Source organism: Equus przewalskii, chromosome 2 (assembly GCF_037783145.1).
Source record: "Equus przewalskii isolate Varuska chromosome 2, EquPr2, whole genome shotgun sequence".
NCBI lineage: Eukaryota > Metazoa > Chordata > Mammalia > Perissodactyla > Equidae > Equus > Equus przewalskii.
Window position 1 is genome coordinate 72,723,327 of NC_091832.1, and position 17,477 is coordinate 72,740,803.

The 17,477-nt window shown below is 37.1% G+C and overlaps 1 protein-coding gene across 4 annotated transcripts in view; it reads left to right on the forward strand.

The window, feature by feature from the left end:
• FSTL5 (follistatin like 5) overlaps positions 1-17,477 on the forward strand; it is a 718,252-nt gene that overhangs the window by 141,432 nt on the left and 559,343 nt on the right. The gene's annotated exons all lie outside the window — the stretch shown is intronic.

Sequence of the window (17,477 nt, forward strand, 5' to 3'; positions counted from 1 at the left end):
TAAGTCTTTGATTAGGATAAATGTGTGTAGATATGAGTAGGTTAATTACTTCAACCATGCAATAAATATGTGGGCAATATAGACTTTTAACAGATTGTTTACTTGTTTCCATGTTTTGTTACTAAAAATATTACTCAATATGGAATTGATGGGGGTAGTTAATGAGGAAGACAGATTTATCTAGACTGAAATGAAAGAAGGAAAAATGTGTAGCACCCTCATGCTGAAGTATTAACTGAGGAGGACAGAGGAACAGGAACCGGGTCTGAGCTCAGTTAGAATGCTTTCTCTAGCTTTCTGGAACTTGAGAAAGAACACTGAGTCAGCAAATGGCACTGATTTTTCTTACTTTTCAATTAAAGAAATGTAAACCTACTGGACACAAACACAAGAAGACATTATGTGTGTGGATAAAACAAAAGTATGGTAAGCTAGCTTTAGTGTCAACAGTGGTGAAGGGAAAAATAATCTAAACTGCATTTATGGTTTCCATGATAGACTAGAATACATCAGCAAGAACATCTTACCATTATTCAAGAATTACTTTTACCCAATATGCTGCAAAATAAGAAAATAATTATCCACAATTAAAACAATTATCAAATTACCATCATCAATTAACTACAGTGTTAGATGTCAATAGGATTTTTGGAAATTAAATGGGAAACAATATTCTAAGCAGGTGAAACCTATGAAGTTTGTCTCAAACTATACTAACTTGCATAGTCTTGCTTAATTCCTGTTTTAAACAGGTCCGACTCTAAGGTTTATGGGACCTGGACCAAGACTACAAATAAAGTACTCCACCCATCCCCTCACACTCCTTGGTTTTCCCTCCTCTTCTGTTACACATATATGCATGCCTTTTCCATTGTTTTACCCCTGGGGAAAATTAAAAAAGAAAAAAAAATCTGCCCTGAGAAGTGACCAGTGCAGGTCCATGAAGCAGGCTCAGCGCCATTGTTAGGGAATTCTGGAGTCCAATTTCCCTGAGCAAGGCCCAGAAGAGAGCAAGGCACAGACTTGGACTTAGCCCCATGAACTGCTGACCTTGCCAAAAGGGGAAGAGCCAGAGGAGGGCAAGGGCTGGGGGGGGGGCCTCTAGAGTAAGGGGCTCAAGGCAGGAACCCTTGTAATTGAGCTATCAGGGCCTATGGTGTGCAGATCACATGCCAGATGGTCTGTATGCTGTCATGATGTAGACGATGGTGATGATGATCATCATCATCATCATCATCATGAAGATTATTGTCTAGTCCCAGTCAATACTGCTTGAGAAGGTATAATGAGTTGGAAAACACCACTTAAGAAAGGTACAATGAATAGGGAAATTTGCACTAGAAAAAACTTAGAAAAGGAGACCACATTTGGAAGAACATTGGCTTACGTGAGATAAAATCATATTTTGAAAAACTTGAGAGTTTCATGAAAGATATGATGAAACATATCTTTTTGTATTAGGAAAACATGCTATCCACTGTTGTCTCATTGTCTAGCATGTTTTGCTGTTCTTCCTGATCCCATCCTCTGTTGACCCTATTATGCTAACTTAGCAAGTGGTCTTCTGGAAGTATGAAAATAAATAGCTAAAAAGCACACAAAATCGTGTGCCCTCTAGTAGACTGATGGTGTTGGTGTTCTAAGATTAACATGCTTTAAATTGTTCTTCAAAATGGCATGGAAAACTATTGAGTCATAGTGCCTCCAATGCATATCTAACACAACTTCCTCATTACATATGCGTTTCTTAGGTACCAGATATTTTTTATAAGAATTTTAGTGCGGGGGGCTGGCCCGGTGGTGCAGTGGTTAAGTTCGCACGTTCCACTTCTGGCTGGCCCGGGGTACGCTGGTTCGGATCCCGGGTGCAGACATGGCACCGTTTGGCAAAAGCAGTGCTGTGGTAAGCATCCCACACATAAAGTAGAGGAAGATGGGCACGGATGTTAACTCAGGGCCAGCCTTCCTCAGCAAAAAGAGGAGGATTGGCAGTAGTTAGCTCAGGGATAATCTTTCTCAAAAACAAACAAACAAACAAAAACAGAATTTTAGTGTGGTGTAATAAAATTTGGAAGTATCAGGAGACACTTTGAGAAAAATGCTTTCAGTTTTATTTTAGGGCTCTGAGTCTTGAGTGAATTTATCTGAAAAAAACAGAAACAAGGTCAGGTAGAGATGTTGCAAAGACTTTGGCTATTGTCTGGTCATTCTGGAAAGAACAGGGCTGGCAAGTAATCTACAGATGACAGCATACAGCCCATCTGGCAAGTGGTCTGCGCACCACAGACCCTGTGATCTCAACCACAGCAGGAGGATTCCACATGGACTAACCATCCAGGCACTTTCAAAGCTTGACGTGAAGGGAAAATTACTAGAGAATAGGAGCAGAGAGCTCCCACCTCTCCATCTAGATTTTTTTTAAACATTACTTTTAAACCATTTAACTAAATGATTAAACCTATCTTCAACTTGCAGTGTGAGCATCCTTCTTGGAATTAATTGAGGCGGTTACTAGACTTCATGAAATCACAAACCCAATATCAAGCAGTGTTACTGATGTATTGATGGTTAGTGTAGATTTTGTCTCTAGAAGATTCTGAAATTGCTCAGAAAAAGATAGCTTTAACTCTAAGACTACTTCCTCCAAATCTGAAAATCTATTCCAATTCTCTTAGAATTCCCAAATTATGCCCAGCCCTGTTGTGAACTATATTTCATCCAAAGTTCTATATTGAGATTATTTAATGTTAGAAAGATACTCCGAAAAATGCCAAGAACATAGAGAGACCTCAATACAATTACAAATCTCATTCTTATTTGAAGCCTGGGGAAGCCATTAAAGAAATTTAATCAGAAAACTAAATCCCCATGTAAGTTAAAATCCATAGACACTAAAGTCCAAAGGAATTAAAACCCCCCAAAATCAATTATCTAGCCCCTTCAAATCCAAAGAAAATAGAATTGTCTCCATTCCTTATCTTGCTCAGCATGAGCCCTCGGGGACATCAGAGCTCGCTTGTAATGCGGCTTCTTTCAGCAGCTGCAGCCTGGGCATCTGTTTTCCACAGGGTTGGTATGGTTCTCTCACAAACTGAGAATCTCAATTAGATCAATACCAAGTCTGATGTGCCTCTCTTTTTGAGAGTCCAAAGATTATCACAGTCTGTATTTCTCTCCAACAAGTTTTGTAAAGAAGTTCATTTCTAGAACCCAGATGAAGGTATTCTAGTCAGAATTATGTTTTCAGAACCTAGGATTTAGATTTGACAAAGACCAAAACAGAATCTCAATGCTATCTGAATGAGGCTAGAGCATAAAAATATACTTTGTTTCAACCACTCTAGGATGCTAATTAATCTATGCCAGTTCCCCATATCTATGAACTTTGAAATTAGTTTCAACCAAAAGAAGACTCTGACCAAGAGATTAATTATGGCACCGTATTTGCCTTATCTGGGAGAAGAGTAATTGCTTATGAACACTCTTCTTTCTCAGATGATGGCTTTTGAGACATGACCACCTTCTCTTGAAGTTTGGAAATATACGGTAAAACCAGCTTTAGCAAGTCTTAATTTATGCACTTTTCTTTCTCATCCAGCATATTAAACCTCTTTTAATTTCCTGTCTTAACTGAGTTTATCTTAAAAGCAGAGCCTTCGAAAGGCTTACATGCTAATGTTTTATGGAGAGCACATCCTCAGGAACTGAGGGATAGTAAATAAGGACGAGAGAAAGAGAATGTTGGAGAGCCAGAGATGCAGTGCTCTACCAAGCTGGCTGTCACACTTTACAACAAACTAGTTGTTTGATCTCACAGGACATCTGTAGTGAAACCATATGAAGCTATTCCATCTGCAAATAGTCTATCTGTGGGGGCAAAGGGGTAAGAATTTATCTGAACTTATCCATTGACCCTTATATACACCGGTCAAAGCTTGCCGCATAGGCACTGACTTTCAGGCTGTGTATGCATGCATGCTGAATTGTATGTGGTGCCTCAGTGGGCAGTGTGTGTGTGGCAAAACATGTTATTGGAGCACGCTCATGAAATCAGAGAATAAAAGCAGTCACCAAAGTCTGTATCGAGGGCAGTGGCAACTGGGATCTGGCTCCATGACTGAGGAAACAGTTGAATTGTGGCTTGAGTCATTCAGTCAGGAAGCAAATCAAATAGCCAAATCAGAAGTAATGAATAAAACTGAATCCAGTACCTTTTTCTTTTCCTTAAGCCTTATGTTTCTGGCTCTCCAATGCTACAGGGAATGTGGATTCTTTGCAGCGACCAAGCCTCCATCCTTTCTTGTGGACTAACATTTCCAGTGCCTTGCCACAAGAGGCTCATTATACTGCCTTGTTACTGTGGAATTGTTCAGACCTGTAAATCCTATCTCATGGGGAAGGTTTTACTCCTATTTTGGTTGTAACATCTCTCTCAGAAGATTCCAAACTTAAACATCTGCTAATGCTTCAGAGAGTTTGTACTGAGAACATAGTGAGGGCTATAGGTCTATCATGAGTTATTTAAGTGACTATCACTTCTTAGATTTTGAATGCTTTAGATCTTGAGTGGCATTTCCACCTGATATTTTTTATGCAATAATGGAAGATAACTTCTATTGTTTTATTTTCCTACTGGTTCTCTTCTCCTTTTAGAAAAGCCATGGGTAACATGTTCCTGGATCTAACTACTTGCTCCTTTTACCATCCTTATGTTTCTGTCCAGACTCTTCTTGTTTTTCTAAGATTTCAGAGTCAGTATGTTCTGAGTCTGCTAAATTCATCCATTGTTCAAACAAATCGTGTGCACCTTCACTTTTTTGACTTCAATAATCCCACCCAGGAGATGTTGCCATCTTACTACAGCATGGATTGAATCTATCATCATCCTATCTGCCTTCCTGTCATGGGCCTCTTTTTTGCTTGCTTTCTTTTATGATCTCAATTCCACAAATTTATCAAACATATTCTCTCAAGGTGCAGAAAATTCCTGGACAGCCAACTAAATGTAACTTGAACATCTAAAGTTATTGTATTACTTTTTAAATCTTGGGCATGTGGATTAACTTAATGAATTCCAGCTTAGTTCTTCCACAGTTTCCTCTTTAGCCCCGAATGCAAAATGAAATTTGAAGTATCAAACCTCAGGCTGAAAATTATAATTTAAAACCAGGATCTCTTTAGTATTATGTAGCATGCCTGAAATCCAGCTGCCTTACTGTATAAAAGTCATTCTCTGTAGACAAGGCTGAAAAGCCTAATGCAAGTAGTAAATTACTATTCTGCTCTTTGAAGTCTAAATGATAGGTATACAGGAAGATTCTCTTTTCCATACAATTGAACTCTTGTTTCAGTTAAATCTGATGACTCGGGCCTCTGCAGCCCACTGGCAGCGTCCGCTGAGGTACCACTGCTTCCGCACATGCACTGAGGATGGGGCGACTCAAGCTGCCATAGACTGTACTCAGAGCCACGATTCCCAGGATTGCTCCTTTACTGAGCTTTATAAGGCTTTTGAGTGTGCTATGGAATTTTCTATCCACATATAGTGCATTTTGGTTTCAGAGATCCATATGGCTTCTATTTTGCTTAAATCCAGATTGCCCAGTACATTTATCTAGAGCAATGCACTTTTGCTTACTGCCTGGTATTTGCAGGCATGTCTTTATATCTCTTCCAAAAATTGCCTGCGGACAAGTCCTTCATAAGCTGCAATGACTAACCAAGGAAGAAAAAAAAAATATCTCAAATGTTTGATTTAAGGCTGTTGACAACCTAAAATTCACTTACATAACCTAATCTAAGCCTCTACAAAAACAAACAAAAAGACTCTTATTTACTAGTGTCCAAAGTAGAGACATATGCTATGATTCCAACCAATTCGATATATCTAAATTTTTTCCTATATAATTTACCTAAAAGCCATAGATAAAATAAAGCTTCTATGAGATTTTCAAGTTTTGTCAATTGGATATTTTTCTACCAAAATTCATTAGCAGGGTAGATTAAAATTTATAGGTTTAGGACTATCTCCTTTTATGTAATATTTTTCACAGGTTTTCTTAATTGAAGAAATAATTGGAATGTTTTGAGCTATGACTGAAATGAAATCTGGGTTACATTATTACGTTTTTCGCTGTGATTTTTGTTTTCACTGATAGTCCATGTTTACTTGAAGAATTTATATATCCTGCTCAGATATTTAAAATTGCATCAAGGCAAGAGAATCAGTGTTGATAACCTGAAGAGCTGGTATAAAGCTTATTAAAATTCAGTATTTTTACCTCTGAAAAATCATGAAGATTTCTGTGGGTGCATGTTCCTCAGGATAAATCATATTTATCTTTGCCCAAACCTGAAAGGTGATATTTGAGTTTATGTCTCTCTTCCATCTGCTGCCTCCCAGAGATGCCCCCAGGGAGGGTTCATGCAAGTTGTGTATCAACATTTGATGTGCACAAGATAGTGTATTCCTGGCTATTACCCTTTGAACACAGAGCATCACATAGGGATTTAGACTCTACATACCTACTGAATATCCACATAGGCGAAAAGTACTCACCTAGGCTTATCAAAGATGCAAACTCATGAAATATTTCACTTGTCCTCTAGAAGCTAGTGATCTACTAGATAAGTCAAAAATACACAGGCAGAGAAATATTACAGTAGAATAAACAAGACTCTAGAGAGGAAGAACAAATAATAGATTTTAGGAAGCCTTTTGGAAGAGTGAGATTTTATATGAAAAGTGGGCAAAGCTTGAAAATTATTTATAATAGGGATTCACTTCCCAAGCAATAGACACAACTTAAACAATGTCTAAGAGTGAACAGAGTACAGTGACAAGCACCTGTTCATTGAGAGGGCCGGACAGAGATAAGACTGAAAATACAGGAAGCACTATGTCTCTAAATTTTTAGGAAAATATGATTTTAAATATTCTATCCCGCTGTTAGGCCATATGTCCAACCATATGTCCTGGTTTTACTTTGGAGACTCTGATCTCTGGACGAGGGACCAATTTGTGGGGAGCTTATTCCAGAAATTCAAGTCAGATCCTTTGGTATACAAGCTGATGTGACTCTGGGGATGGAAATCTTAATTGTTTGATGATAAAGAGAATGATGGCTCAGCACAAGAGTGGCACTGAATATCTAACTTCAGAGTTCCCCTAACTATGAACCCCAAATCTTCCAGGCATTATTGCACCCTAGTTTTCACTGTCCTGCACATTTCCCATAACACTATAGCCAAGTAAGAGGGCAGTGAAGCAGCTGTCTTTTTCCTTCCTGGGGGCATCTATAAACTGTTCTAGTGTTTCTGATTTTTATTAGGCTATAGAGCATTCCTCAGAATCTAATCAACTTAAACACAGAGTTACCAAATGGCCCAGCAATACATCTCCTAGGTATATATTCAAGAGAAATAATAACATAGGTTTAGACAAAACTTGTACACAAATGTTCATAGCAACATTACTCATAATAGCAAAAACTTTCAAACATTCCAAATACCTATCAACTGATGAATAGATGAACAAATTTGGTATAATACAATGGAATATTGTTCTGTTAGAAAAAGAAATGAAATACCAATATATGCTACAACATGGATGGATGAACCTTGAAAACACACTAGGTGAAAGAAGCCGGATACAAAAGGCCGTATATTGTATAGTTGCATTTATATAAAATGTCCAGAACTGTCAAATCTATAAATGCAGAAAGTAAATTAGTAGTTGACTGGGCAGGAGAAGTAAGGAGAAGGATGGAGAGTGACTATTAATGGGTGTGGGGCTTCTTTATCGGGTGTTGAAAATGTTCTAAAATTAGATTGTAGTGATTGTTGCACAGTCCTGTGAATATACTAACAGTCATTAAATTGTACACTTTAAATGGGTGACTGTATGGTATGTGAATTGTTTCTCATATGTTCCTCCACTATTTTTTCTTGTTATCATGACAATCATGTTATAATGCAAGACTATGCATCCTATTTAACTTCTCTATGATCTTTAGCAATAATGCGTCACCACTCCAGGGTGCTTTGACAAATTTATCATTTTATAGGTATACAAATGCATTAGAAATTGGAAAAAAGGGTTTGAGATATATTACATGATACAACTTTTTATTTTGGAATAGTGTTGTCTCCTAAACTCCCAAGTTCAGTGTGTTGAACTCTATAAAAAGCAAATTAACCTACAAGTAGGAACAAAGCTTCAAGAAATGGTTCAGAATCACCACTTATGTTTATATTCTGTACTAGTAAATAGTTGGGAAAATTGTCCAAAGATGTAACAGGTTCTATTTCTTAAAACAAAACAAAGCAAAAGGAAACAAAAAATGCTTAGAAAATTTGCTTAAAATTGCATGTAAAAAACCGCACAGCAACACTACCATGCTCCTGTTCATCTTTATAGCCACTACTACACCTAATCTGTAGAGAGCTGTGCCGAAATACATTGAGTTGAAAGATAATTTATATAATGTAAATAGGAAGAAGCACAAGATACTAAATGATATTGAAATTTTTATGTATGCACAAAGTAACATAGGAATAAAAAATAATACTTATTCTCTGTATATAGCAGTTTTATTATTTTTATTTTTATGCCACCTATTAGCTTCAAGTCTGTGAGTTAATGCTTTTAAATATTATTAATTATATATCAAGATGTATTACTTTCTCTTATATTGTCTACTGGTAATTTAAAGGGCAATCAGAGCTCCTATAACCTTGAAATATGAATCCAAAGAGTGCTTTTTTGGGTGACATATTTTATATTTGTAGCTTTTTGCATTATGCAGGTTCCTACTGAAACAATTATTGTATTCATTTTGTGCTTTTGCCTTTCCACAGAACTGCTGCATTTCATTAACAATGAAGGTCATGTTCTGGTTCACTCCAAGTACACTCCTTTGCCCCTACCCCAGATCCTAGCATGCTATTAATAGTGCCAGCTCTGGTTAACGTTTACGTTGGATTGAGAGGAGATGTTACAGTGAAGTGAAAATTAAAGCCTGCTAAAATGCTCCTGCCAACAATTAGACTGGGGCACAAGTACGTTTTTCATTTATTTCAATGGGTCAGATTAACAAGTCTGCATGCCACATTATCATAAAAGGTGGACCAGGCTGTCAGTTCTGATTATTGTTAAAAGAATGGCATTTCTAAGAAGGCTTTGTTAAAAGAGAACACATCTATTGCTAACTAGTAGTGTAAATGTATGTAATTATTGGACACTTTTTGCAGGATGCTAGAAGCTTCCATCAATCAAAGGTCAATTTTTCATTTCTCCCTTTCTATTTATTTTTTCTTTTCAATTTAATTATTTTATAAAATCCAATCCCTTTATGTAAGCTAAATAGATAGAAGAGAAACGTTCTTGCATTTCAATAGCTGTGGATTAACTAAGCCGGTTTAATTTAAAATACTACAGTGCAAATTTCTATCCTAGGGGAAGACTGAGTAAATCAAGTCTGAATTTAGGCACTTCATCCTCCATATTAAATATGAAAAAAAAAGAGAATGACCTAAAGTCATTCATGCTAAAGGAGATCAGAGTCCAGCATTTTTTTCTATCTAGTTTATTGTCTTTTGGGTAATGATGTTTATCTTCTGGAACATGGATGAAAATTGTATTAAATAACTCATTGTTTTTCTTCTATATTATAAGAGCACATGTCACATCATTGTTTCTACAGAACAGGAATATTCAATAAGATTCTTCTGTCCCTGTCAGGAGAATAGTGCATGAGTTATAAACTATCTCTAGATTAAAAAACATATTAAAGATGACTTTGTTATTGAATCAAGCTTAGTCAAATAACCGTCCTTTATCCAATGTCGCTCTTTCTTACCAAAATTAAGTGAACCTAAATATTCTAAAGCATTAAGAGATACTGTTGAAAATTAAGCAATGGATCTTGAGGTTAGTTTCCTAACTCCTTCACCTGTGTCTAAGCCGTGTCTTGGCACCACGGTTCTTTGATCATTTAACTTTTACTATCACTATGTAGAACATCTGTATATGCTTTATTTTATACTAAATGTTTCAGTTTTATAAAAATCACGATGAAGACAAGTTGACAAGGTTATCTCACTCATGGTCATTATATTAATCCAGGCCATCAGAATTTAAATTTCAGAATGTTTAACAATATACTTATAACAAATTTCCAATTTTATGCAATTTTCATAACATTTTTAAATGAATGCTTTATTATGGTATAATTTACATAAGAAAATAAACAAATTGGCAGTATACAATTTGATGTATACCATGTCGCTGAACCTTCCAAATTTCCTCTCGTGCCAACTCACTACTCAATCAGTAGCAACTTCAAGAGTTACCCATGATCGTGACTTCTGAAAATGAGTTTAATTTTACCTCTTTTAACCATATATAAATGAAATAATTGAATTCTTTGTGTTCAACATTCTAGAATATTTATAACACATATTGCTTGAAGCTATAGTTTGTTCATTTTATTGCTATGTAGGATTACACTGTGTGAATATGTCACAAGGTGCTTACACTTTGCACTGTTAACCAGTATTTGGCTAAAACAGGGCAGGGATTCAAGCCCTGTTTTGCCTGTCTTTTGAGCCTGTGCTACGTCTACTAGCCTTTCACCTTTTTAAAATAAGTTGAATATTGTGAAATATGGTGTTCCAGGCATTGCAAAGTTGACATAAGGAGATATACGTAACCACAATACAGAATTTACCAAACCGTATAAAATGTTTTAGTCCTGATACTTTTCCTAAAAATCTAAGTATTTAAAAAGATAGTGTGGGGCTCACCCCATGGCCTAGTGGTTAAAGTTCTGCATGCTCTGCTTCAGGGCCCCGGGTTCACAGGCTGTAATCCCAGGTGTGGATCTACTCCACTTATCAGCCATGCTGTGGAGGCGTCCCACATACAAAAAATAAAGGAAGATTGGCACAAATGTTAACTCAGGGCTAATCTTCCTCAAGCAAAAAAAAAAAAAAAAAAATTAGCGACAGATGTTAGCTCAGAGTGAATCTTCCTCACAAAAATATAAATAAAAAAGAAAATTAAAAGAAGAGTGTTTGTACACATTTTTATTGTACCATTTCTCTATATCATAATTTTTATTTGAAAAATATACTGTCTTGGTTTTAAAATATTTTAATGTGTTGATGATTTTATATACTATGGTTCTTCATAACCCCTCCATATTAATAACTTCAGAATGTTGGGTGGTAGAATTATTTTATTTCTTTATAATAACTAATATGTTATCAACAACTGATGAACTAGTGTGGGTTAATTGTGGGCCTGGTAACAAGTTACAATAAATGGCGCCCCCTCCTTAAATCTCTTAGTGCCTAACCATCTGAAAATAAGATTCCAGTTAGCTATAAGAAAGTCAAAATATCCCAGGGATTAACATAGGATGTTAGCAGATGACTTATGCATCTGTTTTTTATAAATAAAAAAATATTTAATGATCTAATAATTTAATGACTTGGGAAATCCCTTCCCAAAGCCGTGAGACTATTTCCTTTTTTTTTTTTTTTTGCCACTGTGCATTATTTAAAAATAATCTAACATGAAAATAGAAAATTGCGATATTGAATAGAGTCACAGAAATGGAATTATTTTAAAAGCAGGAAGTCCTCTGTGAAAAACCACATGAGCACAAAAAAATAAAAGAAATTGTATTGGCTTATTATTAAGCCACTTAGAGCAGTGAACAACTGGGACTTAGGAAATATTATTTCTTTTTTGTTACCAAAAGAATACTAGTTTAATTCTTGAATAGTCATTCTACTGTAGAAATATAGGAAAATTAGCATTAATCACATTTTTTTAACTTATATAATAACAACATATAAAATTTCCTTACAAGAAACACAGAGGACATGTATTGTCTAATTTTTGATATCATTTATTCATTTATCTGCTTCTCGTTATTTAAGCATCACAATGCCCGGGTATTTTCCAAGTGAAGGCCAGAAAATCATTTTAAGGACTTTACTGTGACCTCAATTTCTTCCCTATTTCTGTGAATTTACAGGGGATATAGGTTTTTATGTTTAGGATACAAACCTTTTTTTACATTTATTAAGGATATAAATGTTATCAACAATAAAATTAAATATGATGTGATAAAAGCTGTAGTAATCTACTCAAACAAATATAAATTATATGCAAATATAATTTTAGCCTTTATATTGGGACGCAATAGCATCTCACTATCTTGTAGAGTCCTTATTTACATTATTCAAAAATAAAAGCCCATGTTTAAATTTGATTTATGCCATGAAAATTGGAATGCTTAAGATGTACATATGGCTGCCACCAGTTAATTGTGTGTGTGTGTGGGGGGGTGATGTGTGTGCATACACACAATTTAAGATGAAAACAGCACAGCTTGTAGGATTAACATTTTGTAAATAGTAGTAGAAGAAGCAGTATACAAGAGAATAAGAGAGTAGATTTAGGGTTTAAATCCTATTTCAGCCACTTAATTACCACTTAGGACAGTTGCTGAGCCTCTCTCTGCCTTAGTGGAGGTGGAAATAGTACCTATCCTCCAGTGTCATATGAAGTTTAAATATGATAATGCTAGAAAAGGTTTAGAATTGTGTCTAGCACTTGTTACTAATATCAATGTTTCTCGACTTACCAGAACAAGTGAGATGAAGGAACTGAAAGAAGAAAGAGCAGGTATTTGTAGTAGTCTCCCCTAACTCCTTTATTTTCTCTATTTTTTCCCCTGTCTCTTTCACTGGCTTTACATTTCTCTTAAACTCTGAAGTTTCCTGGGATCCCACTTCCATCTCACTGGTTTTCTCATTTAATTCACTCTTTCTGGCAATGTTATTCAATCACATGATTTTATCTATCACTCATCTATCCAATAACACATTAAATAATGCAATAATACAGAGAAGAGGAGACTCTAAGCATACAGTAATAGCTAGATAATGACTCATTTCAGTTATGATTTAATAATAAAGACAGAAGATAGGCATATATTTAGAAGGTGTTCTGGAAACACTAAACATAAACACAAGGGCCTAACCTACTCAGGGAATGGAACGCTTCTGTGTGAAATTTATATTTATCTAAAGGATATAGGGGGAATGTACCTCAACCTAACAAAGGGCACACACCATGAGCCAGCAGCTAACATCATACTCAACAGTGAAAAGTTGAAACTTTTACTCTAAGATCAGGAACAAGAGAAGAATACCCACTCTCACCACTTTTATTCAGTGCAATACTGGAAATCTTTGCCAGAGCAATCAGGCAAGAAAAACAAATAACAGGCATCCAAATCAGAAAGGAAGAAGTAAAGTTGTCTCCATTTGCAGATAACATGCTATCACACATAGAAAATCCTAAAGACTCCTCAAAAGAGCTGTTAGAACTAACAAATGAATTCAGCAAAACTGCAGGATACAAAATCCATATACAGAAATTAGTTCTGCTTCTATATACTAACAATGAACTATCAGAAAGACAAATTCAGAAAACAGACCCATTTATAATAATCTCAACTTTACTGAGCCCAGTGATTCAAACCCAATCTCATCTGGAAACATCCTGACAGACACACTCAGAAATAATATGTAATCTGGGTAACCCGTGGCCATTCAAGATGACACATAAAATTAACCATCTCAAGTTTACCCCTTGTCAACCTGACACCCATTTGAATCTTAAATCATACTTAATCTCCAAGCAAAGACAATGACAAGGTCATAATTCCACCTAACATAACAACTATTCTGCATACAGCCAAAAACACACTAACTCCCTCCCAAGAAAAGAAGGTAAAAGTTATTGAATAATGTTTGCTCTTCTCCCTGATATCCTGTAACCTAAATACTATGATATAAAAGCAATCCATTTTGTGCTATATTATAAGAGAATAAGACAGGAAAGAAAGCAAAGATAGATAGATATAATAGATTAGATAGATAGACATAGACAGAGAGATAGATACACATAAACATATTCATAGCAAAACAAGGAGGAAATGCTCATGACAATTACAGTTCTTGTTTCTGTAACAGGTCATGTGGTCATAGCTGGTATAGCTACCTTCTTACATTATCCATTCTGTATTCCCTTTGCCTTCAGCAAGCACCTCAGCTGGTCATTGTTCTTTTCCTGTGGGGGTGACCCAAATCTTCATTTCTGAAGGGTCTGGGTCATTAATAGTCCTACCTGAATTGAGTTGTTGTGGTTTTCATTGACCTTGATTACAGGGCATTTTGATACTAAGACACATGCTAAGCAATCATTTATATTCCAGACATATTCTTCCCTACCTCCATTGTGGAGTAGTGATCCAATTTTCCCTTCATAGTCAGGACCAACTACCCCAGCCAACACTGTGACTCCCTTTTGTGCCTATTGATTCAGAGTCATGAGGACTCAAGGGGGCCAAAGGACAGATTTAATTTCTAGTTCAATGAAATCATTTTTGTGTCTCCTGATGGAAGCATTTCTTCCTCTGGAACTAAGACTTCTAGGCCTTCAGAGTACAAGATCATGGAAACTGGAAGTAAAAATTCTGCTAGTGGGTTACTAGGGTTAATAATGAGTGGTGCCACTTCATTTCCACCCCTTGATTCTTGGACCCATAAATTGCAGCTCTGGCAGAACAAGCAGCATGTATTGGACAGTGGTTTAGAGCATATACAGTCTTCTGGAGAACTTTGCCCCAGCCCTGCAAGATATTGTCACCTAGGTGATGCTGTATCTGAGTCTCCAAAAGCCATCCCATCATGCTGTCAAGCCAACTGCTTCAGGATGGTGAGGAACATGGTAAGACCAGTGAATTCCATGAGTATGGGCCCGTTGCCATATTTTTTTTTTTTTGCTTCTTTTGTGTTTTGGATTTTTTTGATCATAAGCAATGATATGGGGAATACCATGATGGTGGATAAGGCAATTCTGTAAGTTCTTTGATAGTAGTTTTGGCAGAAGCATTACACATAGAGAAGGGAAATTTTTATCCAGTGTAAGTGGCTATTCTAATAAAAACAAAACATTGCCCCTTCCATGATGAAAGTGGTCCAATGTAACCAACCTGCCACCAGATAGCTGGCGGATCACCACAAGGAATAGTGCCATATGAGTGGCTCAGCATTGGTATCTTTTGCTGACAGATTGGACCCTCAGCTGTGGCCATAGCCAGGAAGGCCTTGGTGAGTGGACATTCATGTTGCTGAGCACATGTATAACCTCTATTCCTGCCACTGTGGTCACTTTGTTCATGAGCCCAGTGGAGGATGACAAAGGTGGCTGGGGAAGGATTTTACTAATATCTATAGAATTATCATCTTGCCTTCTTGACAAAGTTCTCTTCTGCTGAGTTCACCCTTTGGTGAACATTCACAGAAGACATACATATCTTCATGTTTTTTTCCCATTATTCAGAGAGATCCATCCACATAACTCTCCAATTTTTTTATCATCAATTTTTTAATCATGGTCCTTTCAAGTCTCTGACCATCCAGCCAAACCATTGGCCACAGTCCATGAATCAGTATATAATCACATGTCCGGTTATTTCTCCTTCCCAACAAATGAACAATCAGGTGCATTGCTCAAAGTTCTGCCCACTGGGAGGCTTTCTCTTTTTCACTATCCCTCAGGGATGTCCCAGAAAGGGGTTGTAGTACTTCAACTGTCCACTTTTGAGTGTGCCTGCATATCGCACTGAACCATCTGTAAACGAGACCCTAGTCTTCTCTTCTTATGTCAACTGATGACAGGGAATCCCCCATGAATCCATAGATACAGACTGGGAAAGAGAAAACAGTGTAGCAGAAGTCAAGATGGTAGGCATTTGGGCCACTTCCTCATATAACTTATTTGTACCTGCAGGGCTCGCTTGGGCCCAATCAAGTATACACCACGTCCACTTGATGATGGAGTGTTTCAGCGCATGCTCAACTTGATTGATTGGTTAGATAACACCCAGTTCATGATGGGTAGCTCAGGTTACATGGTAACTTGGTGACCCACGGTTAAGTGTTCAGCCTCTGCTAAGTTCCAGTATGAGTTAAGAGCTGTTTTTAAAAAGGAGAGTAGTTATCTGCAGATGATGGAAGGGCATTGCTCTAAAATCCTAAAGGCCTGCCCTGCGATTCACCTATAGGGGCCTTCCAAAGGCTCCAAACAGCATCCCTATCTGCTACTGACACTTTAAGCACCACTGGAGCTGCTGGATCATGTGGCCCAAGCGGCAGAGCTAGATCAAGATACCTGAGAACTAAATTATCACATAGGGCTGAAGAGCCGATATACCTGTGAGGTAAGAGAGTAAAGGTGTTTTCAGCCTTGCTAACTGAAAACAAATAGTTTCTGATGGACCTTATGGGAAGATATGGAGAAAAGAGTATTTTACAGATCAAAAGCTGCATACCAGGCACCAGGGGATGTATTAACCTGCTGAAACAATGAAACCACATTTGTTACAGCACCTCCACTTGAGTCATAGCCTGGTTGAATTTATCACTGTCATTCTCCAAGATCCATCTGTCTTCTGCACAGGCCAAACAGGAGAGTCAAATGAGAATGTGGTGGAAATAACCACCCCTGCATCTTTCAAGTCCTTGATGGTGGCACTAATCTCTGCAGTCCCTCTGGGAATGTAGTATTGCTTTTGATTTACTACTTTCCTAGGTAGAGGCAGTTCTCATGGTTTCCACTTGTCTTTTTCCACAATAATCGCCTTTATTCCACAGCTCAGGGAACCAATGTGGGAATTCTGCAAGTTACTAAGTATGTCTATGCAAATTATGCATTCTGGAACTGGGGAAATAACCACAGATGGGTTCACGGACCCACTGACATTAATTCCGGGAGACCCAAAATGTCACTGTGGCCCACCAGTCAGAGTAGGGACTTATGGAGGTAAGGTGATCAATGGAGTTTTAGCTCAGATCCATCTTACAGTGGCTTCAGTGGGTCCGTGAACTGAAAGTTCTGATTATTTCCTTTCCCCAAATGTACAGTTATCTTATTAAAAGGCTGTAGGTCCCTTTGAGAAAGGCTAGGAGAAAGATTAACCATAAAATTTTGTAGTAGTGTCCCTCCTTAAGGGGACCTGGCCTCTCCTTCATTCAAGGGGTAATGGGGCTGTAAACTGGCTCAAGTCTAGGAATTTATTGAGGTCCCCTGACTCTCTGTTTTTCTGATTCAGGTTGGACTTTTGTTCACTTGACCTATTTTTATGCTTATATATATCAAGTAAGAATTTAGTAGGCTTCCTCTCTATTCCACTTCTAGGAACACCATGATCAATGAAACAATTTTATAAATCTGCATAACCCAGATTATTCTGATTGCTGCTTTGCTTCTGCTGTCCATTACAGTAGCCGTGTCCACCTTGTCTTTGGCAGTTGAGTGCTGCCACTTGGCCACTGACACCCCAGGAATCAATTACCCCAATTGCATTTAGGTTTTCCATTTCAGTGACTTC